The 26,108-nt window shown below is 38.1% G+C and overlaps 1 protein-coding gene across 17 annotated transcripts in view; it reads left to right on the forward strand.

Annotated features, from left to right (window-relative positions):
• Nucleotides 1–26,108, forward strand: part of PTPRD (protein tyrosine phosphatase receptor type D) — a 1,779,541-nt gene that overhangs the window by 1,236,361 nt on the left and 517,072 nt on the right. For 10 of the 17 annotated variants that reach the window (XM_075931584.1, XM_075931595.1, XM_075931590.1 and 7 more), the window contains exon 1: nt 6,605–7,450. The exons of 4 other annotated variants lie outside the window; for them this stretch is intronic. The gene's annotated coding sequence lies outside the window, so the exon portion shown is untranslated. Of the gene's footprint in view, nt 1–6,604; nt 7,451–26,108 lie in introns of those variants that run through there. 3 more of the 17 variants (XM_075931600.1, XM_075931601.1, XM_075931598.1) reach the window with 1 other exon arrangement.

The raw sequence follows: 26,108 nt of genomic DNA on the forward strand, positions 1-26,108 counted from the left end.
TGGAATTTAGGGCCAAACCATATATTTTAAAAGAATGTGAACATGTATCAATCAATAAGGAAACAGTAAATGTCCCACCCTAGCCTGGAAGAAAAGGAGATAGGAAAGATCCCATATACAAAAGGGGTTGTACTTAAAACACAGAAGGCAGCGATGGACGCCTGCAACCTTCTATCTCGTGGCTAATTGGAATCCTTGAGGGAGAACTGCAGGGAGATCCCTTGGGGTCCCAATCAGGTCCAGTTCCTGAGTAAGTCCTCGAAGTAGATCCTCGCCTTTTCACGTGGTGGACGCCCTCTGGATTCCTTATCACCAATCCTTCGGTTAGGTGAGGTCCGTAGGTGTAGAAATGAAGGTACAGTCCCAGAGTCCAGGATCACCAGTCCCCAAAAATCCTTACAGAGAGGAGACTTCTCTCAAGAGGGCACAGCTAGAGCTGGGCTTGGGCAGCCTTGGCCAGGCCACGTGTGGATGGCACTCCTTAGGGTTGGCAGACGAAGACGAACAGCTAGAAGCAGATTGACAAAGACCAATGGACAGGTAGAGGAGAGCCAACCCGAACCATTCTTAGGGGAGGGTTTATAAAGACAGTAAGGCGGGAAACTGGGTTAGGGAGTGGGGTGCAACAGAATAGGATGGTGTGCACAGGGAAAAGAGTGCCGGGTGCATAACTGGGATGCGCACGCATGGTATTAGTAAGAGGTGCACAGGTTTGGAGCCGTGTACAGAGGCCAGGGAGTGGAGTGCAAAGCCTTCTTCAGGGTGGTTTTGGCAGGAAGAGACACTGCTGAGGTGAAAAGGGATCAGCAGACTCCATTTTGAATTAGAAACTCCATTTTAAAAACACCAGCCTGGGTAACAGAATCATAGAATACTAGGACTGGAAGGGACCTCAAGAGGTCATCGAGTCTAGTCCCCTGCCCTCCTGGCAGGACCAAATACTGTCTAGACCATCCCTGATAGACATTTATCTAACCTACTCTTAAATATCTCCAGAGATGGAGATTCCACAACCTCCCTGGGCAATTTATTCCAGTGTTTAACTACCTTGACAGTTAGGAACTTTTTCCTAATGTCCAACCTAAACCTCCTTTGCTGCAGTTTAAGCCTATTGCTTCTTGTTCTATCCTCAGAGGCCAAGATGAACAAGTTTTCTCCCTTCTCCTTATGATACCATTTTAGATACCTGAAAAGGGTATAGAGTAAGAGTCCAAATTTCATGGGGGGCAGACCCAGTTTCACAGTCTGTGAATTCAGTAGGACCCTACTAATATGCTACAGATGATGGATGTAACGGTAAATATATTGGTATGTCATACTTCTTACGTTGATGACTGAAAAAAGGAAGCCAGTTAGCGGTTAAAAAATAGAATGGAATCATGACCTTTTTCTTGGGGGAGGGGAATCATGTCTTCACTTTTTTAATTGAATTCAGAAATGGTTTATGTCTGATGTCCTGCACCACACACTTCCATTATTGTCTGTCATAATTTGGAGGTGCACTCTTTCTTCCAAGCACAGGATTTATAGTACTATTTCAAGAGGTGAAATAATCTTTTGTATGTGGTAGCACTTTTTTTGAATTCAAAGTCAGTCTGACCATTGACCTGATGCAAAAAGAATCTAAATAAAATATAGGTGCCCTCCCAAAAAACTTTCATTTTCCACTCCAAATATATTTTTTTAAAAAAATTGTTCAGCCAAATATTCATTACTTCTGATATTCTCCAGTAGTAGAAGACAAAGCTATCTTTCCTGTCCAAAAATGTTATTTACAGCTTTCTTTGCATATACTCTTCTTTGTTTCCATTTTGCGGCTTATATTCTAGCATAGTCTAATAAAACTCATCTTGCTTCATCAGCCTTATGTCCCTGTAGATTTTTCTGTATCATATGATTAATTACTTGTTTCCTGTAGACTTCTTTCTCTTTTCAATTTTTAAAAAATTTGTTTAGTACAAAGAGCTAAGATAAAAATAGTGAAGTAGGCAAAAATAATGATAATAAAAAATAACTAGACTTGGAATTACATTCTTTTCTAGACATCTCTGACTTTAACTGCCAAAAGATTTATCACTTGAAAGATTTATAGGACTTGTGAAAGTTTGAAAGATTAAGATAAACTCAGTAAATCTGCTAAAATAGCAAAATAGCACTTAAAAGATATCCATAGTCAAGGTGTGTTAGTTGAATGTATTTTTTGTTTACTGACAACTCATGTATTTAGTTGTCTAGAAGCATTTTATGATCTTTAATATTGACTGGAAAATCACAAATCTTGTGACTTATGAAGGAGAATTTTTCAAGTATCAGTGCAGGAATTCAAAAATACTTCCCCTAAATCATGTGGTAATCCAATGTGTAATGTGTACTTTAATGGAGATTTGTGACAAATCACCTGTTAGATTTCATCTGACAGCTTGTCGCATTACAATTATAAATAATTGTAATATACGGCTATCATAATGTGTGCAACAAAAAATGAGGGAGGTAATTACAAAGGATTCTTTGTACCCACTGTCCTTCCCCCTCCCCCCTCACTTCTCCTGAAGTGACCAGGTGTTCCACTTTGATTGAAATGGTTCCAATGGTTAATGCAACATCCCACTGTACTAAAAATTAAGTGGGGTTCCTATTTGTCACCATTGCATGCCACAGTCTCAGACACAAGAGCCAGGGGAAACAAACATTATGTAGTATTAATCACTAATATATCACAGTGCTATTAAATGTTTGAACGGTGTGAGATTTCAACATGAAATCCTGCATGCCTTACTCAGGCAAAACTTTAGCAGAAGTCCGTGGGAGTTCTGTCCTGAGTAAAAAATGTAGACTCAGGCCCTAATTGGTAGGCATGAGTAAAAAATGTAGACTCAGGTCCAGTGTTCCCTCTAAACTGGGAGGCAGCACAGCTTTATAGGAGATTAATCAGCCCCACCTAGTCAGAGGCTCATGGCTCCTTGCAGGGAGCTGACTGACTGTGTGGGGCTGATTAATCACCTGTGGAGCTGTGCTGCCCTATACCTTAGAGGAAACACTAATTCGTGGCAGTCAAGAGGAAAATTCTCCATCTCACCCCTTTGCTCCTGTAAGGTGTCAGTGAGAAGGCAATAGAGCCACTGGTTGAATCTCTCTAGACCAGCACCACAGGACATGACTGGTTCTAAACCAGAGAATTTGCTGGACCACAGTAGGTCAATATTGTCTAGCAGCATTACTAACACTTTGACTGCTTACTGGGCTCTTAGAATACATTTAGGAATAAATTAGAGCTAAATAACAGCACAGAACACTGAGAACCAAGACTGATGACTCTAAAAAAAGATGTGGGAAACCTGACCACACCCATGATAAGCAGACATCTGGCTAACTAAAATCATGCCGGACCACGGGCATTGCTGGATCAGAGAGTGCAAGACTATAGAGGTTCAACTTATACTTGTGTGGTTTATGTGAGCCAAATTTAAACCCTTATTTTTTAACAAGACAAGAAGTGTGTTTGTGTTTATATACGTGTATCGATGTTTTTAATGATACAATCAGAAGCAAAAGATACTCCCCATGCTAAAAAGTTTGTTTACAGATTCAGATCCTTTGTACTTAGCTTAATTCAGTTTCTTTGTACCTGGTAGTCCAGCACTTTCAGTTCGTTCAGTATTTTTATAGGAAATATTTCAAAGTTAATATAATTTCAAAATGTTCTTCAAATTCAATATTGTGGCACTATTACACTCATATGTTAGTGCAATCTTGGCAATAACCTGCACAAACCAAAACCAATAGAACATTGTACTTGAACTTCATATATTTTGTAAAAGAATGTTATTTCCACATTGTGTTAACGTGTGATATTTTTGACTCATGCATCCTCAAAGCTGTAACTTTGTGGGGGCAATAATATATTGGGGAATAGAAAAAATAGTTTTAACTTTACAGTTGAAATGTGTGGGTGTGTATTTCTGCTTTCATTATTTAGCACTTAAACTGATAAGAAAGCATTCAGCATGATTTCTCCCTCTGCTCTTTACATATTACATATATGAACATCGTTATTGCATAAATCAGAAATCTGAGAAATGAAATTCTCCAAATAAGCCTCGGTTTAGTGATTTATATAGAAGGAAAAAAATTATTTCTTAATCATACCACAGTGCTGACAAGCAAAATGGGGGGAGGAGCTATACCAAGATTATTATAACCCTAAACTGTGTGGAAAAAGTTAAATATAGTCTGAAAACTTAGATTGAAGCTGTGGTGCTGGTGTGAGAATGTGTAGGGCGTGTTGAATTACTGACCAATTCTGTGTCATTCCAGCATGAAGACACATGTTGAAAAATTGTCAGGATACTGGATCATTACATTAAAACCTAGAATATCTTTATATTTCAAATAAAATATAGAGCTTTTGGTCCACAGTGGCTGTGTTGTGGTGGGGGGTTAAATTTTTCTTTGCTCTATGTAACCATATTTCTTATTTATTCTATCCGCTATGCATTTGAGACAGTCTGCCTGTCTGTTCAAGAACTCTTCCAAAGTGGTAAGAGCTAAGAACACCAAATTCAGTATACATATTCCTCTTATCACAACTTAAAGAAAAATAATTGTTTAGTTGTGTCAGGATAATGGGATGTACCTGTAATGGGATTGCTTCTCATAAAACTATACATAAGAGACAGAATCACCAGCCTGGTTAAACGAGCTGGCTGAGGGATGCTCACTGTCTGGGATTGCCTCAGCTCTGATCCTCTGACTCATCAGATACCTTTTAGGATTCATACAAGAACATTATTAGCTGTTCCGCTTTGTTGGGGAGCAAGGGGAAAGTGCAGTTTGCTGCATTCCTCACTCTATGGAGCACAGGGGGCAGATGAACCTGGACTTACCCCAGCTGGGTGGCATTCCTCCCTCCCCCAGATGTGCTTGCTGGAGCTGCAGTGGCCATGGAGAGGTGCTTTTCAACTGTTCCCAAGCTGCTGTGGTGAGAGATGGCTGGGGTAGTCTTTTCTCCGCAGGACGGCCTGCATACTGAACCCCTCAACCTCAGCCCCACTGCAGAGCAATAATTGAAATGAAGCATGTACAATTTCATTTTATTTAAAAAAAAAAAATTAATTGAGTTAGGGACTCTCTCTCTCTCAACTTTTTATTGTTCAACAAAAATAGCCTCTTTGTTCCATGCAGCAAGTAAGTCAGCACCCATTCTCCCTTCTCTAGTGGAGTCAATAATTGGGTTGGATTAGGTACTGAAGTGAGCATTGTACTTTCTAAGGGGAACTGAAAAGGATTTTTTCCCACACCATCAGACTGGCTTTGGTGAAGTGATGATTTTTTTCATCTTCCCTACTGCAAGTGACAGGGAGGACCTTTTTCCAGCATGAAGAAGAGGTGGTAGGCCATATGTTGCAATTTATTTTATAAGGTTGGGTGGAAGTCCAGTGTGGGTACTTCATTGGGGAGGCATGCATTAACTGGATAAATGGCGTGGTAAAGGACTTTACAAGGAGGTACTAAATAAAAGAGCAGAACAGGGGAAGAGAGTTGGGGACTCCTATGATTGCTATGACAGGGAGCCAACTCTCTTCCTCTTTCCCCCTTCTCATTGACCACCTTAACCTCCTATGAGGGTAGTAGATCATAGAATCATAGAACTGGAAGAGACCTCAGAAGGTCATCAAGTCCAGCCCCCTGCTCTAGGCAGGACCAATTCCAACTAAATCAACCCGGCCAGGACTTTGTCAAGCCGAGACTTAAACATCTCTAGGGATGGAGACTCCACTACTTCCCTAGATGGTCAGGTCCAAACGATTGCTTAGCTGAGGGACAAGGATGGAAAGGAAGACGGGGATGGAGGGAAGCTAGTGGAAGCCCCACATAATGATTTGAATAAACATGGATTTGACTGCATTGTACACTTTATCTGTTTGGTATTCCCAAACATCGATGTAATAAAGTCGCAGCCTGATTAAAATCCATATCAACTGTTTCTGTCCTTTTTTCAGGGGCCTCCAAAAGAGGAAAAAATGGGCATTTTGAGTCAAACTTGACATTGACCTACAGTCAACTCTATTGAAGTTTCATGGGCTATAAGTTAACATAGAATTTGGCTCCATGTCTTTACAAAGAAAATACATGTGAACCCATGGAAGTGTATGATATTTGATGATTATACACTTTTAGGAACAAATTCTGCGTGAGTTACAGTACTTGTGACTCCATTGATTTCATTGGGTTGCGTAGGGTGTGAATCGGGACAGAAGTGAACCCTTTAAATTCCACTGAAATATACTAGTTTTTGGATAGGGACATTTATCCCCTAGGCACTGGGAGTGTGTCTATAGTGGCAGGTGTGTGTGAAGGAGACGGAGGAGGGATGTATTTGAGCTGCCTATAACCTCAGAGTTGTCTGTTTCAGCGTGTGCATCCCTACGAGAGAGTGTGTGTGTATGTGTGAGTACAAGACCAAATCTTTTCTGAGCAGGACTGGTACAACTGGATCCCTGGGAGTGACGTCACCCTCTTTCCCCTCCTCCTTCCCCCCATCTCACCCCCCGCCCCCTGTGTGTGTGTGTGTGTCTCGCTCGCTCGCTCGCTCTCGTTTCCTATGTCCTCAGTCCGTGAGTGGTCCAGGGAGACACTGCTGGCTCAGTGGCGCTCCCCCTCCGAATCCTTTCTCCGCGCCCTCTCCTGCCCCGCGCGCTGCCCCACACTCGGGGCCACGCAACTCCTGTGAGCCACGCAACCCGAGAGGATTTAAAATAGCTATTAAAAAAAAAACCCATCAAACAAAGCGAGGGGGAGGCAGCTCCAGCACTTCGCTCCTCACGCACCGCCCCCTCCCCTCTGAGGGACACCGGTCCTGCCAGGGGCTAGTTCCCCCTCCCAATCCCCCCCCCCCCCACTCCCCTGGGAATTGCCTTTTGCCTCCCGTTTGTTTGCGCTGCACTTTGTGCGGAGCGAGAGGCGGGGGGCGACCCAGCTATTTGTAGCCAGAGACTCTGCTAAAAGAGGCGGAAAAAAAAAAAGCAAGCGACGCGGGCTGGAGCGGAGGGAGGGTGGGGTGGGGAGGAGGAGGCAGCGGAGCAGAAGCTCGGGACCAGAGCGAGCGCCCGGGAGCAGCCGCAGCAGGCAGCAGGAAGGCGCGGGAGGAGAACGGAGCGGCTCCGGGAGCGCCGCGGGCTGCCCCCGCCCCTGGATGCTGGATCTGCGGACTCCCGCGGACTCCCCCCCGCTTCCCGGCTTTGGACGGTGAGAGCCGCGCACCAGCGGCCGGCGACAACGACCCGCGGGCTCCGCTGGAAGCTGCTGCTGGGCTTGGATTAAATTGGCCGCCCCGGAGCCAAGCGGGAGCAGCGAGAGGAGGTGGCGGCGGCGGAGGAAAAGCGCCGGTGGTGGCGGGCGGGCGGGCGGCGGCGGCGGCTGCTGCTGGGACTGGGGGAGCCAGCATGACCAGGTAACTCCCCGCCGCTGCCCCATAGCTCCCCTCCGCCGCTCAGCGTGTGCCTGTGCGGGGAGCTCTGCACACATGTGCAGCGCGCACAACACTCCCCCCGGCTTCAAACAGGCTGCCCTGGCCAGGGCGCTCTGCTCTCCCCGGGCTAATCTCCAGCCGCGGCTGATAAAGGGCACGAAGAGAGTTTAGTGTGTGTGTGTGTGTCTGTGTGTAAGTGTGTGTGGGGGGGTGACCAGTCCAGAGTAGACATTGCCACTGAATTCCTACTGTAAATGTGGGGGGAGGGGGATTCATGTTTCGTGCACTGTAAAGAAGGGTGAGTTGCTATCACTGATAGCATTTATTTTATTTTTTGTTTTCTATTTGAACTAGTGGGGGAAAGGGGAACTGGCAGCAATCAAAGGGAAAGTGGCTGCCATTCAAGGTGTGGGAGGAATTGTTTGGAGACCTTCACACAGATCAGTTCTCTCTTTTCCTCGATGTCAATTGCATATGCTTGGGCATGGTGCTAGTAAGTTAAAAAAAATGGTCCTTTTTTTAAACCACTGGAAAGAAAGCCAAAACAGTAAGACACTCAGCTTTATGTAGGGTTGTAATGGAACTCATATTTGGTCAGAAAACTTATTTTATTAGCTCCCTCTTAAAATTCACGTTTTGCTGTAAGTAGGGATTCCCCCCCTCTTTGAATGTAGTCTGCTGCCTACCCTGACTTATAAATACAAGATCTATTTTCTTTATTCCGTTCCAAGTGCTACACTGGAGGGAGGAGTATATTTTTTCCTTAAAACTATTACCCCCTTCCAAGCCATCATCACTTTTTCTTTTACAGACACCTCTCAGTAAGCACATTTCTGTTTCTCCTTGTTATTTGAGACTGTTGTGTGACAAGTAATGTGTTCTCCTGTCTGGCCTTTGTACACTGTACCACCACATAGAAAGGTGTATGTGTGTTCTCACCTTTTCCCCAAACATACACATAATTTAAAATTGAAGCTTTTACATACATAAAGAGGACCATTTTGTTGACTTCGCTATAGAGCGCAAAGGTTTCATGTTTTTGTGTTCCTTCAATATTAACTGGAGACTGTGTGCCATTTCTTATTAGACCTTAAATACTGATTTGCTTTGGAATTTCCTAGTTACAGGCGGTGGAGGCATTTATTTTATGTTTCTATTCTCCGAAGTATTTAAACTTAGTCTCAACTTTCTGTGTGAATTTTATCTTGTGACCCTTTCCCCAATTTTCTTCTCACCTTGTGCACAAAAACAAACAACTGCTGTCATATCAAGACTTTTACTTTGAATCTTGATGTAAAGATGAAGAAAAACAAGTCTAAAATATTTTGTGTTCCTGGGTGTATAATAAAAAAAGCTTTAGAATATTTACTACTGTCTATTCTTTATGCAAATGTGATTTAGAATATAATGTATTACATGCTTATTAGTGGGTTGGGAAAGAACAAAGCTTTATTGTTCATTGTTATTGAACAGAGCAACTCTGAAAAAATAAAATTCTCCCATCCACCAAAATAATTTTATGTACTGGCATCTCACAGTAGCTAGCAATTTTGTGACAGTTTCCTTAAATTCACTCTCCTGAGATCAGCTATTATTGTATTTTTTGAAGTGTGAAATTGACAAACTGGTCAGTTTCATAAATTTGGCTGTCAAATTTTGTCCATTTAGAATAGCTTAAAGCTGTATTTTGTTGGCATGGGATTTTCAAAGAATTAGGTGGTGTAGCTTTTACACAGACATGGAAGGGGATTTAATTGGAGACTTTTTACAGGAGTAGCTTTCCAATTTTAGTTGCCACTTGTGGTACTGTGGAATATATTTAGGTTCCTCTCAATGCTGAAATGATGTATAGCTTGTATATATCCACTTTAAGTACTGAGAGCTTTTGCTAAGTAGTAGACTTTTACTCTAAGAAGGCACTAAGAAATTCATTGTGGTTTATGTGTGCTATGCCAATCTGTCAGGAATGGCATTTGAGAAAGAAAACTGCATCTCTGAGCTTCTAGGTTTCAGGGTCTGTGTTTTAAAATCTACTTTTACTGTTAGAAGTCATATGACTTTTTAATGAATAATAAAAAGTGGTATAAATTAAACATTCTATTGTAACTGTTATGTAACTCAGACATTAGTTGTGCCTGTGCACTGAATGGGAAATGGTAAAACATACAGCATTTTACTTTCTGAGGAGATCTGTGGAAACAACGCTGGGGTTGTATTTAGAAACAAATTTAGTATTTTAAATTTTATCAGTGATTCAGCTTTCATTTTAAGGTCACCCTTCATTTCTAAACCAGAATAAAGCAGAGACTAAAATTACCCAAGATAAAAAGAGTAGGAATCCCCTACATCTGGTGCTGTGTGTGCTAAACCACTAGGGGCCTGTATAAACTGCTCTTGTACAACAAATACCAGTGCATAGCATATGCACCAGAAGGACATTTTTAACACAGATAGCCAGCATCAAAATGACATGTTCCTATGATTCATTGCCAATAAATTAGACTAATGTTGTTTGGGAGGCAACTGAAATGTGTATATTTTCTCCCCCCCCCATAATTATATCCAAGACTGTTGACTCCCCTGCCACTATGGTTGAGGAAGGACACTATCAGAGATGATAGGCTATGCTGCTTTGTCTCAGTTTAAAATGTGTGTTTCCTTTAGTGGATTAATAACGGTACTGTTTACATAATGCATACATGGGGTTAAAAATAAACTAACCAAGATTATACTAAAGGAATGGACATAGATTGATGGTGTATTTAAACTAGCTTTGTAAGTGCTATGTAACTTGGCAAGTGCAGAGATTTCAAGGCTGTGGCTGGAGGATAGTCAGCACTTAAGGGATCTGGACTGAAGATGCTCTATACATTTTTGAGTGTCAGTTTCACAAATTTAAAATCGACCAACCATGGAATTCTTGATAGACATTAGGGAATAAGGTCAAGTATACTTACACTGTTCCTTTGTTGATTTTCAGTTTTTCAAACTGACAAGGCAGACCATTTGTAAAAGAGCACAGCTGAAACATTCACATATTGAATTTCCTTCAGAATGAACTTGATTTATCAAGCTATTGGGCAATTCTATTTTTAAAAGGATTCTGAGGATAAATCAGGATACTGTAAGGTCACATAATGAAAGTGCAACGCCAGTACATTGTATTTATTTTTTTATCTTACTTTAAAAACAGCGGAGTTTTGTCATATCAGGTTGTGTGGGTGGTCATTTGCCACAACAAGCTTTCTGTCCTATCACCAAAATGTAATTATTACAAATATTTATTAACTTGTAATTTTCAGAAACAGCTAAAAAATGCATCCTATTATAGGTGTAAATAAATAATAATAATGGAGACCCCTGAAAAAGTCTCTTTAAATCAGATCTATCTTTTCAAGGCTTGGAATTTTAGGTAGTATTGATAGACCAAGTCTTTAGCTTCTGAAATGTACAAGACATACTTTGGATATATTTATATTGAAAATAGAAGGACTAATTATATGTAAACAGTGTAAGTGAGCCAACATGTTTCACTCTAATTACTATATTATGCTAAGATCTGTACTGTTTTTGTTTAAATGGAGAAAAAAAGTGTAGATATTGATTTTTTGTAAAAAGTCCATTACATACCAAAAGGCCATATCATGCCATCACTTTTTAAGCAGAATTCTTCATTGTGAATCTGTTGGAAAATTGATGGCACACTATCGTTCATATATTTTATTAAATCTCTATATTTTATATTTGCCGCGTATTGTTTGTTTGTTTAATACATCTGGCCCTTGATTTGTTTGGAAAAGGCTTTAAAGAAGCTACTTATGAATGCACAATGGTAACTGGCAGCCTGGAGCAGAATCAGTGTTTAAAAATATCCCTTCATATATTATCAATGATTTACCAGGTAGGAGCAAAGGGGAAGAGTTTTTTTCTCTCTATGATCTACTACACTGAGAGCTTCTGTACAACACATCTACTAAGGAAATCTGATGATGTAGAAAAAGATTGCTTGAGAGTGCTTTGCCTGTAAATTCCATATCAACAAGCTTCACTTGTTGTTTAAACTGCTGTTCATTCTTAGAACTGTACGTTTGCCACTTCACATGTGCAAATCTTCACATATGAGTTTGATAAGCTAAAATACGTGAAAAAATTATTGAAAAATTCCTAAAAATTATGTTCATTTCTAAATATAATTATCAAAGAATTTTTTCAGTCCTAAAAACCTTGCTTTTTAATAGTGATTTTAAATTGTCAGGTAGTTTTAATTTTTCAGTTAAGATGACAATTCACACACAAACTGAACTGGAAAAAAGAACAAATTTAGCTATAATATATGTGTTCCTTACTATACTTGGATCAAAACATTTTGCATGTTTAAGTATCTTATGCTTACATGCTATGACATACTCCTCAGAAACTAACTTTATTCAACTGTGTCATCATAATAAGGGAAAACTAAATTGTGATGATATTGCAGTAATTGCTACAATGGGAGAGATTCACACATGTAAACTTCATGCTTGTACCTGTATCTCTCTGAGATCCTTGCTAGTGATGTTGTGTGCACTATACACCACCAAAATTTAACAGCATACTGAACGTGTAGTACATTTTTCCTCATCAGTTCATTAAAATACGAGATTTTACATTCTCACACGAAAAACATTTTTCTTTGATTTATGACACTAGAAGACAAGTCCCAATTTACTGTCATGCCTTGTGCTACATTTCCTCTTGTTCAAAGTATAGATAGACTACTTCATAACTTCAATAGTTCTTTCAATGTCTTTCCTTTGGTATAGGAAATTATTTCATTGTTTTCTAGATCATTAAAATGCTTTGTTTAATGATATAATAATCATATATTATGTCACTTGGTACATATTTCCTCAATCCACAATCTATTTAACATATTCTATGAAACAGAGCCAGCAAATGCAGTGATTTTTGGTTTATAGCCTTTAATCTTCTGGAAATGATGTTTCTAGAAGTCAGAGTTCAATAAGTAACACATGTAAAATTTGACTTTTTAGATGGCAGAATCAGCTAACTTCTCATAATAGCTACTGGGTCAAAATGAAGGGATCTGAGTGAGACAAATGTGGATCTACTTTCACATTTGCAGAAAGCTATACAATCCTCCTGAAAATTGACAACTATCCTACTTTGATTTTAGTGGTCCATCGTGACTTCTGCACTATTGCAACCTGCCTCAGTCTGAAGTCTGGATTTCTGTTAATTGTTTAGACTCACTGAGTGGAAATATTCAGATATATTCTGATAACAATGTCAGAGGCTTTGTGTCCTTTAGAATACAACTGTTTGCTGAGTTTGAACTCAGTAACTCAGCCTGCTTTTTGTTATGTTGCTTGAATTAAAAAAATCATAATTGTATTTTAACTGTCCCAAGGCTGTATTCTTTAATGCAGCTTTACTAAAGGAAAATGAGATTTATAGATATGGAATTGAAAAAAATGCCATTTCTTTACTATTGTATTTTATGGTTGGAGAGCCTGAGACATTCAAAATTAAGAACTAACCTTTTGTGTTATGTTCTGCTGAAAACTGCGTACATTTTTTAAAGTTAAGAAAGGATTTATTTTCATTAATTTCATTAGAGGAAAATTCAGGCAGCAGTTAATGTTAGAAAAGTTCACAGAAAATGTTTAGAACATTTCACACAATTGGCTTTTCTTCATCTACCTTATGCTCAAAGATAAAGGATGTTTAGCACAGAAATATATGTCTAGTGTATCAGCATGAATATATAAAATCAATTAATGATGTACACCTGTATAATTATTGGTGTTAATTGTATTTTGGAAATATTTAGAGGAACGCGACACCTCCTCTCCCACGGCTTCTGGAACTTACTTCCAGACATGAGGGTCTTTCTTCACAGAAAGGCAATTTGAATTCCCCTCTTTATATTTTCAACTGTTGGAACAACTTATGTATCATTTGTATGTCAGATATATACATTACATACTTGTTTTTATCTAAATATTATTTTAAGCACGTCAGTAGTTGCAACCACGTACTGACACTACAAATAAAGTCAATATGAAATGCCTGATGACTTTAATAGGAACTAGATCTCAGGTACATATATTTGAATATGAAAACAAGTGTACTTTTGATTATAGAAATGTCAGTAGGTTAGAATCTAGTTAAAGATATATATCTAAGTGCAATATGATGAAAGGTCGAAACACAGACCAAAAAGTTGAGCTGGAAAGTTAGTTATGTGTTGTTTTTTATTTTTTTGCTTTTAGGATGATAGTGTGTCTTAGAAAGCTGCTTAACTACTGCCCAGTGCAGCTGTCCTTTCTGAAAGATTAGGTTTCAGGAGCAATGATGGATGTTGGATGCCTGTAGCCAGTTGTGGGGTTTGCTCTGAGGTCAACAGTACTGATGGAGGATAGGAATTTACAGCCTTCTGTCTGTGTGCCAACCCAACTAGTAGCATTTCTCAGGAAAAAAAATTGGACTGGACACAGGCAGTGCTGAGTTAATTTTTCAGGATAGTTCAAAAAGCCATTCATTTTAAAGGTTAAAAAACATATTTGTGGATACTAAGGACATTTTTAGTCATCAGAATTTTGGATTTTTTTTTTTTTTTTTTTTTTTTTTTTTTTTACAAATAAGCATACAGAGGTCTCACCTAATATACAATATATGCATAAGTGTAACTAAATGTACATTTTTTCTTATATTCTGTTAAAGTATGTCAGAAAATTGGGAGTTAATATGAGATAAGTGTACAAGCTTGATCTATTACTTTTGTAGTTTAGAAGGAGGTGCTTTAAAATATTTTTCAACTAAAACTGGATAATATTAATTTTCCTGGAAAATATGCAGTAATAATTTTCTTGAAATTATGATCAGATACTTATTTATATACACAAATTGTGGAAGATTCAACATCACATTTATCTTATCCTGTTTTGTTATATCTAAACGATGCATATAAGAGATAAAAGCACATTGTTTGAATATCTTTGAAATATCCAGTCGGAGAAGATGATTTAAGAACAGACTTTCAGTATTAGTTATGGATTACTGAGGTTTCCTGAGTAAGTTAGATTAATATTTTATGTTGGCTTAATGTGATGATGATAACTGTTACAAATAAATATGATAAAATAAAGTAAGAACAGGAAACAAAACATGCCATTGTTCGGAAGGCATGAGACTTTCTTGTACTGAATTCCTCGTACACTATGAAAGGAGACTTAATGGTAAATAAGGGAGCTGATACAAAATGTAGAAAAGAAATAGCTTTTGTAGGACCTGATCCAAATCAAATTGAAGTCAGTGGAAAGGTTCTTACTGATTTCAGTAGCCTCTGAATGATCTTTAGGGCCTTAGTGCTCTAATTTACATTTATTTTTAAGTAAATCAAATCACAGAAGTGGTTAAATGTAAATATCTTGACATAGAGAAGTAGTCTCAGTAAAATTACTGACAAGCTGTTTTATTATATCCCATAAGATAAGAAGACAAAAACATTTTGATAAAGAGAAAAATGTATCCAGCAGGAATATCTTTACAGCAGTGGTCCATCAAGGAAATGGAACTGTGCCAAACAACTATGCTTTCTATTTTATTGGCAGCTTGCCATCAACTTTTATTTAGAAAACTGTCATCAATTAAAGTGAAGCATTTTAAATAATAAATATCCACTGTTTACCAATTAATTTAAGTATAAATAACAGATGAGTTACTTGATTAACCTCTTTTGTGAAGAGTTTTTAACTTGTTTTGTGAAGAGTAGTATTTTTCAGGGTTTTAAATGCATCATTGAAGTATTTTTTATGAATAAAATTTTACAAATAACAAATGTACGTCCCTAATCTTATATGATAATTTGGAAAAATGTATTTTGTACTTGACATAAAAAACTTGGAATATTTTTATCAGACTTGGCACATGAAGACAAAAGTATAACATTAATCTCGGTAAGTATGTGTGTTAAATGATATTTTGGACACACTAACCATAGTTATTGTTTTTATCAAAGAGAAGTAGATTTCCTGTGCACATTTTGGCAATCACTAAAGCAAATCTATATATTAACACCTGTGTCCTGTTAAGCGGACTTAAATATTACCTTAAATGGTCACATGAAGTCTCAACATACTGATTTGCAGAAAAAAACCTCACTTCTCTTTAAATGCATCAGGGAGCAGAAGTTACTTTGGAGACCATTATTCTTTGTATATCCAGAAGGTATTTAAATAATAACAATCTAAGAATAAACATACCTTTTGAAAAAAATTAACAGCCACCATCTTTAATTTTGAAAGATCGTGAAATGTCTGGAAAACACTGCCAACCAACTTACGCATAAAAGTTTTTCAGTTAGGTTAAAGACTGCTAAGACAATTTTGTTCTAAATAGCCTGTATCTATAAATCTTATATATATGTAAAAAAGGAAATATTTATATGCTGTATATGATGGAACAAACAGGTGCCTTTTTCAGCAATATAATCCCAAAAGGCCGTTTACAAGGAATACATATTGGAGCTTATTCAGGGCAGAGATTTATCTAGTGCACAAGGGTAAATTCACCTTCCTCCTCCTCCTCCCCCCATAATTAAAAATAATGACAAGAACTGTAGATCTGCTTTGGAAATAGGAATCTTTCTTCTCCTGATTAGTGCTACGCTATACTCTCAGCATTTTCTATGTTCTCATACTCTGTGACAGGGGTTGCAGCCTCTATTTCACAATTGCACATCACAAGCTAGTATTAGCATCATCTAGCCAAATACTATGTGCTACTCCATTCACTTCTTTGATATGTATTTCATTAAATGCTATATTTTTAATGTAATATAATCTCTTGGTAAAAAGTGTCATTGTAAGTTATGATTAAGCAAAGGGACTCCACAACTTTTCTCAAATACATTGTAATTTTGGAATACTTTTTCTGGGGAGAATGCACTGAATACTGGTGTTAGCTGAATACTCATATAGGTGAATAGAATTCAGTGGATGAACCCTCACACAGTTATGTTCACTATATGCTACTAATTGTGAAAGGATTTGCCTTTCACAATTAGCAGCATATCCATGTAGTTTGTGGCCCAAAGGAATTTTCAGAGAGCCCACAAGATTTCAAAAGGATTAACTTTGCCCATACTACATGGGGTGGAAATGTTAGGGACTTTTTTCGATCTTCCACAATCACTATTTTTAAGAGCTTTTTCAACCTGAAGATACCGATACCTGCTGAAATCTTAGGCTGTGTCTAGATTACATCCCTTTTCTTGAAAAAGGGATGTAAATTAGACACTTTGAAATTGAAAATGAAGCTGGGATTTAAATTTCTTGCACTTCATTTGCATAAATAAAACCCCTCATTTTTCCTGGAGTACAGGATCTTTAGAAAAAGGGTTTTATTTTCGATCCCCGTCTAAACAGCTGTTTTTCTTTCAAAAAGCCCCTTTTCGAAGAAAACCGCAGCAGCCATTATGCAAATGAAGCATAGGAAATTTAAATCCCGGCTTCATTTGCAATTTCAAAGTGTCTAATTTACATCCTTTTTTGAGAAAAGGATCCTTAAAGGAAGTTTTGTGTGTTTTCAAGGCTTAATAACTTCTTCTTGGGCACTTATTTAATAAAGGAAAATTACTCTCCAGAAATTAATTTTATTGGCCTCTCTCCCCCATTCCATAAGATTCAGATAGTCAGTATTATGGCACCATGTATCAGAAAACAAGGAACAGAACAATAAGAGGCAGAGACTATGTAAGCATTCAGGCCTTGTTTGCTTCTTTGTCATGTGTTATTGAAGTAGAAAAGTTCTCCATTATTTTTTTATTTATTTGGTTTATTTTGTTCTTTTTTTAAATTTAGTTCCTGTTAATGTTGGAAGACTGAGGATTGGAAAATTAATGTAATTGCATCACTTTTGCTAAGTGAGTAAATATGAAGAAAATGAGAAATGACAAGATTCACAGCCATATTTAAAGTGCTTTAGGTCTATTTGTTTTTGCAAATTTCTAATTCGGATTCTAATTCTAATTGTTTTTGCAAATTTCTAATTCGGAACTGGTCAGGTCCTCAGGGTGCCAGACTAGAGAGGTTCAACCTGTTCTAAGAACTCAAAAGCCCATCGGAGAGGTTAATTATGACCGCAGTAAGTATAGAAACAGAGAGGAGAACTGACTTAAATACTTTAAACATATTTACACTACTGACAGAGAATATAGAATATTATGGGCCGGGAAGTGCAGACAAGATGTCTGACATGTAGACTCCATTACTGAGAGGCAAAATATCTTGGTAAACAAAGACAACAATTTAGATGTTCTCCCAAAACTATTTACCTCTGAGTCTGTATAGAAAACTTCCCTCAGAAGATAGTCTGCAAAGTAGAGGTTCCATATTTCAATGATTTGCATTTGAATGCTGGTTGAAATGTGAATTCCCACTGAGAGAAGTATCCCCAACTCTTTTATGCAAAAATGAGTTGGCAGAAAAAGATACTCAAGAAGATCATGCCTCACTGCAATACAGCTCTGCAATTACAGATGTAGTTGGGTTCTGAGAGGCTGGAATCATTTGAACATCATGCAATCTTATAAGGGTAGATGAAGTCTTCACAAGCCAGACTGTAAGCCAGACTGTAAGTGTAAATGGACAGCCTAAAGCTAGAGCAGCAGGCAGTTTGCAGGTTATTAAAAGGACATTAGACAGGGAGTTACTGGGCCCTGAGATAGCTCCATGGTACTTGATTAAAGGAGATGCACTGAGTAGATGAGAGAGCACTGTGTCACATAGGCCTATCTATCTCTGCTGCATTTCCTCTCAAATTGCAAATAGCCCTCTTCTGTGTGAAGTGGAAAGCAGCAGATATAAGCAGGGAGGAGTGGAAGAAGGGCAAAGCTGGCCCAACTCAGTGGCCTGAGAGCTTTTTAAGAAGTCACTTGAGAGATATGAATTCTTGAGCCACTGCTAAATAGGAGGAGATAAATCCTGCCTAGCATCTGAGATACAAATTTAAGTCCCTTGATGAACAACAACAACAACAAAAATCCTAAAATCCTGGCTCCGGCATTTCACTATTTGGTGACAGACAGAAGAAACGGAAGGCCCAGGCCCCAGTACTGAACAGCTGCAAAAGAAGGTGGGGGGGAGGGGGAGAGTCTGAGAACATCATTATCATTCTGAGGCAATGTAGGCAACTGATTTATCCTGCATGTTGATTGCATAGCTATAGCAGTTTCATATATTGAATCATATTCCAAAGTGAAATCAGACTAAGGAGCTGGATTCACAGTAGCTGCGAGTTAACAGAAGATAGACTCTAGCAATGAGCATGCTGTGCTGCAAATTAGAGAGTCACCTCTAGTAGAAACCTACCTGCAGAGTCATAACAGAGTAGTTCTACAGAACAGAATGTGAGGGAACTGGAAGGGAAGTAGTATTTCACATTTTCCTGGGAGCCTGCAGCAAAGGGTGGAAGGGCAACAGTGAGCTGTATCACTTTGGTTTCCTGTGGTCATCGCTTACTTCATTCTGAAGGGAGGTTGGTGGTGGGGTTCCCATTAATGAAGAAACTGGGCTGAGGTCTATACTCGAATCACCCACCTATCTAGAGAGGAGGAATCCCCAGAAAGGAGTCAGTTTGTCTCCTTCAGCAGGAGATTGCTGATAGCACATAGCAGTACTTTTCACTAAGCATGTGGAGTTTGGTACTTACACTAGTCCAAAATCCTTGTATTTTATTCCATAGATCTGAATGACATCAAAGTTCACAGTTTCAGAGGGTTGCCATGTTAGTATGTTCCAGCAAAAACAACAAGGAGTCCTGTGGCAACTTAAAAACTAGTTACAAATATTTGTTATTAGATTTCACAGTAAAGTATGATGTAGATATCATCTTTGTCCGAGCAGAAGAGTCTTAAAAGGACCATAGACCTTAGGTAATTTCCAAAATAGAGATTAGTCTTGGAAAAGTAAGTGTCCCAGTGAACTGAAGAGTTCCTCACTTCTCTATGATAGTCAACATAAAAGAAGAGAGCAGTGACTGTATCAATTGGGCACTCACACCCAGAAAATACAGATGGGCTACATTTAAGCCTTCAGATGAATGGCTTCTAAATACTACTTTGATGGTCGTTTTATAAATGCTGATGTAATAATAAATATTCGTCATCATGACAAAAGGAGCTCCTAACAAAATTCTTTTGTTTTCTTTTTAAAAAGAAGAAAATCTATCTTCTACCACAGAAGTGGGGAACCTAGAGCTACATCTAGACTATAAAGAAAAGTCAGAAAACCACAATTTGTGTATCTTTTTCCACTTTTCTTTCAAAAGAGGCTTTTCCAAAATTTGGTGCCTCTACACAGCACCACATTTCGGGAAAACTTGCTCTTTTGAGCCATCTCTTCTTCCTCGTACAATGGGGTTTGCAGGGATGGTGAAAGAACGTGTCCGCTTTTCTGAATTTTTTTTTTTTTGGAATAGCGGACGCGTTCCTTGGATATGGCATTGCTTTTTCAGGATACCTCTGGTATCCCGGAAAAGCACTGCAGTCTAGACATAGCCTAAGGCCCAGGGGCCAGATGTGGTCCCCTGCTTGCCTGGATCCAGCCCTTGGGGCTCAGGGCTCTCTCTTCCCAGCATTGGGGAGCCCGCTGCCTCCTGCCTGCCTGATTTTTCTGTGGGTCAGTGGCCCCCGACCTAAAAACGGTTCCCCATCCCAGTTCTAACAGGATACTTGCAGGGTCTTTAGGTTTGTACCATCTTCCATAGGCTGCATGGTCTCATTAGGATGGTAAGATTAACTTATAATGGTACACATCATTTCCAGACCCAAAGGTACTTTATATTCTATGGCCTTGATCCTGCAGCTGGATATACATAGGTTGAATCCTGTGACTATTTGGTATGCCATTGCTCTTTGTTGGTGCTCCATTCAGGTGCAGGATTCCTCCTACCCAGGTCCAGTTGCAAGATAGTGGCCTATTGTATTTACAAGAATAATTTAATTTACCACTGAAATGCAGATGCCTCTAAGAAGAAAGTAGCAGCTTTGCAGCTAGATTACACACAACATAGTACTTAACTGGTCAGGGAAAGTTTTGACAAATTTAAAAATCTTGCTCCTTACAAAAAGTGGAATGTTACCTTTAGAATTTATGGAGCTAAGACAGGTCCTCTGCTTTTAATGTGTTTATCACAAGACCTGATAATAAAATGTACAACCTGGCCTTTTATGTATACGTTGAACCTCTCTAGTCTGGCATTCTCGAGACCTGACTTGTGCCAAACTAGAGAATTTGCCAAACCACGGGAGATCAACGTTGTTTAGCAGCATTACAAACACTTGCACTGCTTACTGCGGTCTGAGAAAACCTGTAAGTTAGAACTAAATAACAGCACAGTACATTGAGAACTGGGACTGGTGGCTCTAAACAAACTTTATGATATTGTGGGAAACTTGGCCACTCACATGATAAGTGGATATCTGGCTAACTAAAAACATGCCGGACCACGGATGTTGCTGGACCAAAAAGTGCCAGATTAGAATATCCTTCTCTGAGCATACTTCATCAGTTGCACTTCTGTTGATTGTCTTGGTCTTATGTGCCATTTTATCAACCCAGTTTGAGATTTTGCCATCTGTCATGGTCATGAGGGATGGCCAGCAGCCTGGGGATTAAGGGGTTAACTGTACCTAGCCAGGTAGCAGTCAGCCAATAGAAATGCAGATAGGGATTTCAAACTGAGACAAAGGAATTTTGGGGTTTTCCCTCCTTTGTCTCTGACCAGTTTACTCTCCAGATACTGAGGGGGACAGACAACATGTCTCTCTCCAAGAAAAGACTCTTCACTATCTGTAAGTAGGGTAAAGTTTAAATGAATCCATTAGGTTTTATTGTTTTATGGTTTGGGAATGGGAACCTGATGTCTGTGCATTTAAAATGGGTTTTCTTCTTCTTTGTAACTAAGTTTTTTGGCCCATGGGAGTCCCCCGGGAGTATATTAATTGGTGACTTTTCCATCTAGTCATTATGCTTGTAACAGGAGTATTGTGGTGATAATCAAAGTTCTTTCTTTTTTATTAAGCTGGTATTGGTTAATTTTTGTGTCCTGGTTTTCTTTAGGGCTGAGATTTCCCAATTGATCTCTTCCTGGCTTTCTTACCATTACTTGGGTGGTGGTAACGGATTTTTATTCCCAAAATATAGGTTTTTAGGATTTGGGGGGAAAGTTTTATACCAAAGCCTGGAAAGATAAGGTTTTGGGGTACTTTTGTGGGCCCCCATTTCTGCATTCATCATGCCAGAGTGGGGAACCAGCCTTGACACCATCCTTCATAGCTGCCAGGATTTGAACTCGGGGTTTTAGATTTAATTCTTAATGTCTTGAGGCACCCCCTTAATCATGAGAAGTATGCTGGTTCCTCAATATGTAGGTGACAGAATCCAAAATCAGTTGACTTTACCTGAAAGATAGTATCCTTACTACTTAATAAGATAAAAGTTTCCTTACTACTTAATAAGATAAAAGTTTCCTGAAGGTCTTTTAATAGATAGCAGCGTGGCTCTGTCAGTCAGCAGAGGGCCTCTCAAGCACAAAATATTGTTTTTGTGTTATTAATTATAATTAGAACTTCTGAAAATGTCTATATATCTACAATTTTTGGATGACTCTACAATTTGGAGAAGTTGTACATTTGTGAATGTGACGACACAAATTTTCTCACCACATGGTATGTGAGTTTAGCAGTCTGCAATATGGTGGTATCCAGACATATCAGCTGTTCCGTAACAAAAACTGTTGTCAGACACTTAAGGTTTTGAGGTTTATTGAGGTCGTTAGCGTGGCTATTAAACTGGTATTTAGTCCTTATTTGTATCTAAATCACATGGAACATCAACTTGAATAAAATAGAAGATAAAATCTGGTTTTATAATTAGCTAATTTGTATGTTGAATTTTTTAATGTCTGATATTCTTCATGCATGGACATAGGGCTGACACTTTTTAAAGCCATTTGTGCACATTTAGCTACAAAACACCCATTGACTCAGAAAGTCTCTTAAACACACTCAAAATACATTGAAAATTTAACACCCTCGTGACTAATGTTAATGGTAATCACACCATATCAAACAGAAGGGTTTAAAATTCAATTTATAAAGGTGAAAAATCAGTTTATGTTGCAGATTAATGAAGGATGTCCTAAAATTAATATTTTCTCATTGAAAGAGTTATTATGGACCATTGCTTATGAGGAAGCACACTGAGCTAAATCTCTTTACTTATATGCATAGTCTCACAATACTGAATGAGACAAGTCATATAAACTGGGCTGGGAGGAGCTGACAGTTTGTTCTATTACCCCACTAACGCAAAAAATGTTGAGTCACTAAAAAGTGTACAAAATCACTAGTAAAGAACAATATGAACAAACAGCTAATGTTTCATGCAGGCCCTGATCCTGCAATGAATCTGAGATGCTTAACTACAAGCGCCTAGATAGTTCATCTGAAGTGAATAGGGCTATATGAAGTTAAAGTTAAATATATGCTTAAGTGGATCTGAGTCATAGATTCCTTGGAGGAAAGATATAAGGTTCATTTACATGGCAATCAGAAACCCTTGGCATGGAGTCACTGAGCCAAGGTCAAGTGACTCAGGTTTGTGCTCTTCAGAGCGTGGAGCTAAAAATTGCAGTGTAGACATTTGGACTCTGGGGGTATGTCTACACTACAGAGTTTTGTCAAAAAACAGCCGTTTTTCCAACAAAACCTGAGTTACACTGCAATCTCATTCTTCTGAAAAGTAAATTGAAAGAGCAGAGGGATTTTTCCAGTGTTGGTAATCCTCTTTCTACGAGGAGGAAGCTTTTTTCTGAAAGAGCTCTTTCAGAAAAAGGTGTGTGTGGACAGGGAAGAGGGAGTTCTTTCGAAAGAAGAGGAAAGAGGAGAAAGCACAGGTGCCTTGGTGGCCACTCTGTCCATAGTAATCACAGCTTAAATGTGAGATAGCATCCACTCTGAATGGAGACTATCTTTGGAAAAAGAAGATCGCTTTTTGATGCCTTTTTGTGTGTGGGCGCTCTCTTTCGGAAGAAGTTTTCTGGAAGATCTCTTCCAAAAAACGTTTCTTCTGAAAGAAGCCTGTAGTCTAGACATAGCCTGAGACCTACCACCTTTTGTAGGGTTTCAGACACTGGGCTTCAGTCCTATCTGTAGCTGCAAGACCAAACAGACCTGAGTGAGCTGACCAGGATCTGTTGTGGCGGCCTTGCCATGATTCTTTTATTGCAAAGTAGATGTACTCAGAGAGACAAATGTTATGTTTTTCATTGTTGTTCTCTTTTTCCTGAAGATAGATACATTAATTGCAGTACACATTTATGAAACTGAGTAGCTTTGGTATTTTAGCTGGGGTTGTAAAAAAATGTAGAATTAAGAAATCCATTATAATCTCTTATATACAATAATATATTTTCTTTTCCACTTTATATAGTGTACATTCAAACACAAGTGTAACCAGACCAATTTAATATGTATTTCTGTATATATGCTTAACAGAAATTGTTTGATTACTGGGAAAAGGTTAGTTAACATTGTAAGTCTTTGTATTAAAAAATAAGTAAACATTGGGGTAGAAATAGGATCTGTTGCTTAAAACTGAATTTGGGGTAACCTGAAAGATAACTGGACAGAATAATAACTGGACAGAATCTGTTCTAACAGGCTATTTACTACTCATGTCAACTTAACACTACACTTTAAGTTTACATGTTGCATGAGCATTATTGTATAGTTCATCCAATCAAGAGTTTGTAGCTGCCATCTTAGTATAAACTAAATGCTGGCCATGGTGAAGTCAAACAGAGTTTTGTAATTGAGTTGAGTGGGACTGAAATTTCAGTATAGATATTTTTAAAGGCGTCTTGTAAACATAGGTCCAGATTTATGAAAAGATGCAAGGGTAGGTAGGTAAGCAAAACAGTTTGTTGATGTCTTTCCCAGTGAGGTCTTACAATCCTGTTTCACTTTATTTTTTTATTTTCTTTATTTTTAAGTTAAATTATGGATAATATAACATTTAGTTGTCGAAGGATGTTTTTAATTATTTAAAATGGCTTTTCACTGAAAGTTTTGTAAGATAATTCTTTCATGACAGTGATTTTCCTTGAAATGGAGAGTCTGGCAGCAGTAGGGAAGTAAAGTATTTTTTAATTGGCTAACCAGTTAAACATATTGTTTTACTGGTTAACCAATTAAAGGGTGACCATCCTGGCCTGCCATAGACAGACTTATCATTTTTAAAAAGTTATAATTTTAACAGGTCTGTTTCGCCTGTCTTTCTTCAAGTGTCCCAACAAAGTTTTGTGACCTTTTGGTATTTAGTATTATTTGTTCAGATATGCTGTTGTGGAAAAAAATGTCTTGTTTAAGATATTTATCTAGAAAATTAGGGTACATTTGTCCTTCAGAAACCATTTTGAGAATTCTGAATTACGTTGTCCTAGACTTCTGTATAAAGTGATAGCAAGCAGGTCTTGAAGTACATCAGTAATTACTTTAGCATATAAAAACACTGAGCTAAGATCATTCCTGATGTAAATCCATTGCACTGAGTGGAATATAGAAGAGAATTAGTCTTTTGTTGCAAATTATGGTCTAGAATTCCTTTTATTCCTATGGTTTTCTTTTGACTCTGAGATTATTCAGTCTAAGTGCCATACTCTTGAAAATATGTCCCCGAGTGTTATCTAATTTTAAGGATGCCAACAATTTTTCCCATATTATCTTGCAGTTGAAAAGAACTGTTGTTCTGTTCACAATGCTTCTGCTTCTGTTCTTTCTGCTCGATAGCCTTTTTGTAGATTCTTACTCAAATAGATATTTAAGACAAAAAAATGTTTGGAAAATGTTTGCAAGATAATTTAAAAACTTGATAAATCCATTTCTTCATAAGTACAGTAATACATGCATTTACAAGATATTTCTGAATGAGAGGTCCAGATTGCATCCTGTATTTGTATTACAGAAAAACACCTGAGAGGCATAAAGTATTTTCAGATTTTTGTGTTGTAACTTCTATGTTTAGACTAGAAGATATTCCAATAACCTGAACCTTCTTGCAGAAAACTCTTCCAAAGTTCCTGTAAATTCTGGCCCATTGGCTTTAATTTTTTTTCTCACGTATCTCTTGTCTAGGTTCTTGGATTTCTCTATGCACAGGAATTTACCAATAAGCAAATAAATACATTTTTATTTAAGTGACTATGAAATGATTTAATATTTATTTAGTTTATAAAATCCCAGAAGGATATATATGCAAAATACAACCAGTACAATTTTTCATGGAGTCCTAAATGTCTATTAATAAAATCCCAAATTCAAGCCCCATTCAAGTCAGTAAATGAACTTGTATTGACGTCAATTGAATTGAGGTCCTGGTTTCTTTATTTATAGTGAATAAAACATGCATTGAGTTCATATTTTAAAATTATTAATAGGACATTGTTAAGATTGGTTGCCTCAATACCTGGCCTTCTTCCCCACCATCCCATTCCCAATTTCTGCTTACCGTTAGCATAGAAGTCAGTATATGAAATGTGGTTTTGGAAACAGTTATTCAAGATTTTGGTTTCT

The sequence above is a fragment of the Pelodiscus sinensis genome, chromosome 6 (assembly GCF_049634645.1).
Source record: "Pelodiscus sinensis isolate JC-2024 chromosome 6, ASM4963464v1, whole genome shotgun sequence".
NCBI classification, from domain to species: domain Eukaryota; kingdom Metazoa; phylum Chordata; order Testudines; family Trionychidae; genus Pelodiscus; species Pelodiscus sinensis.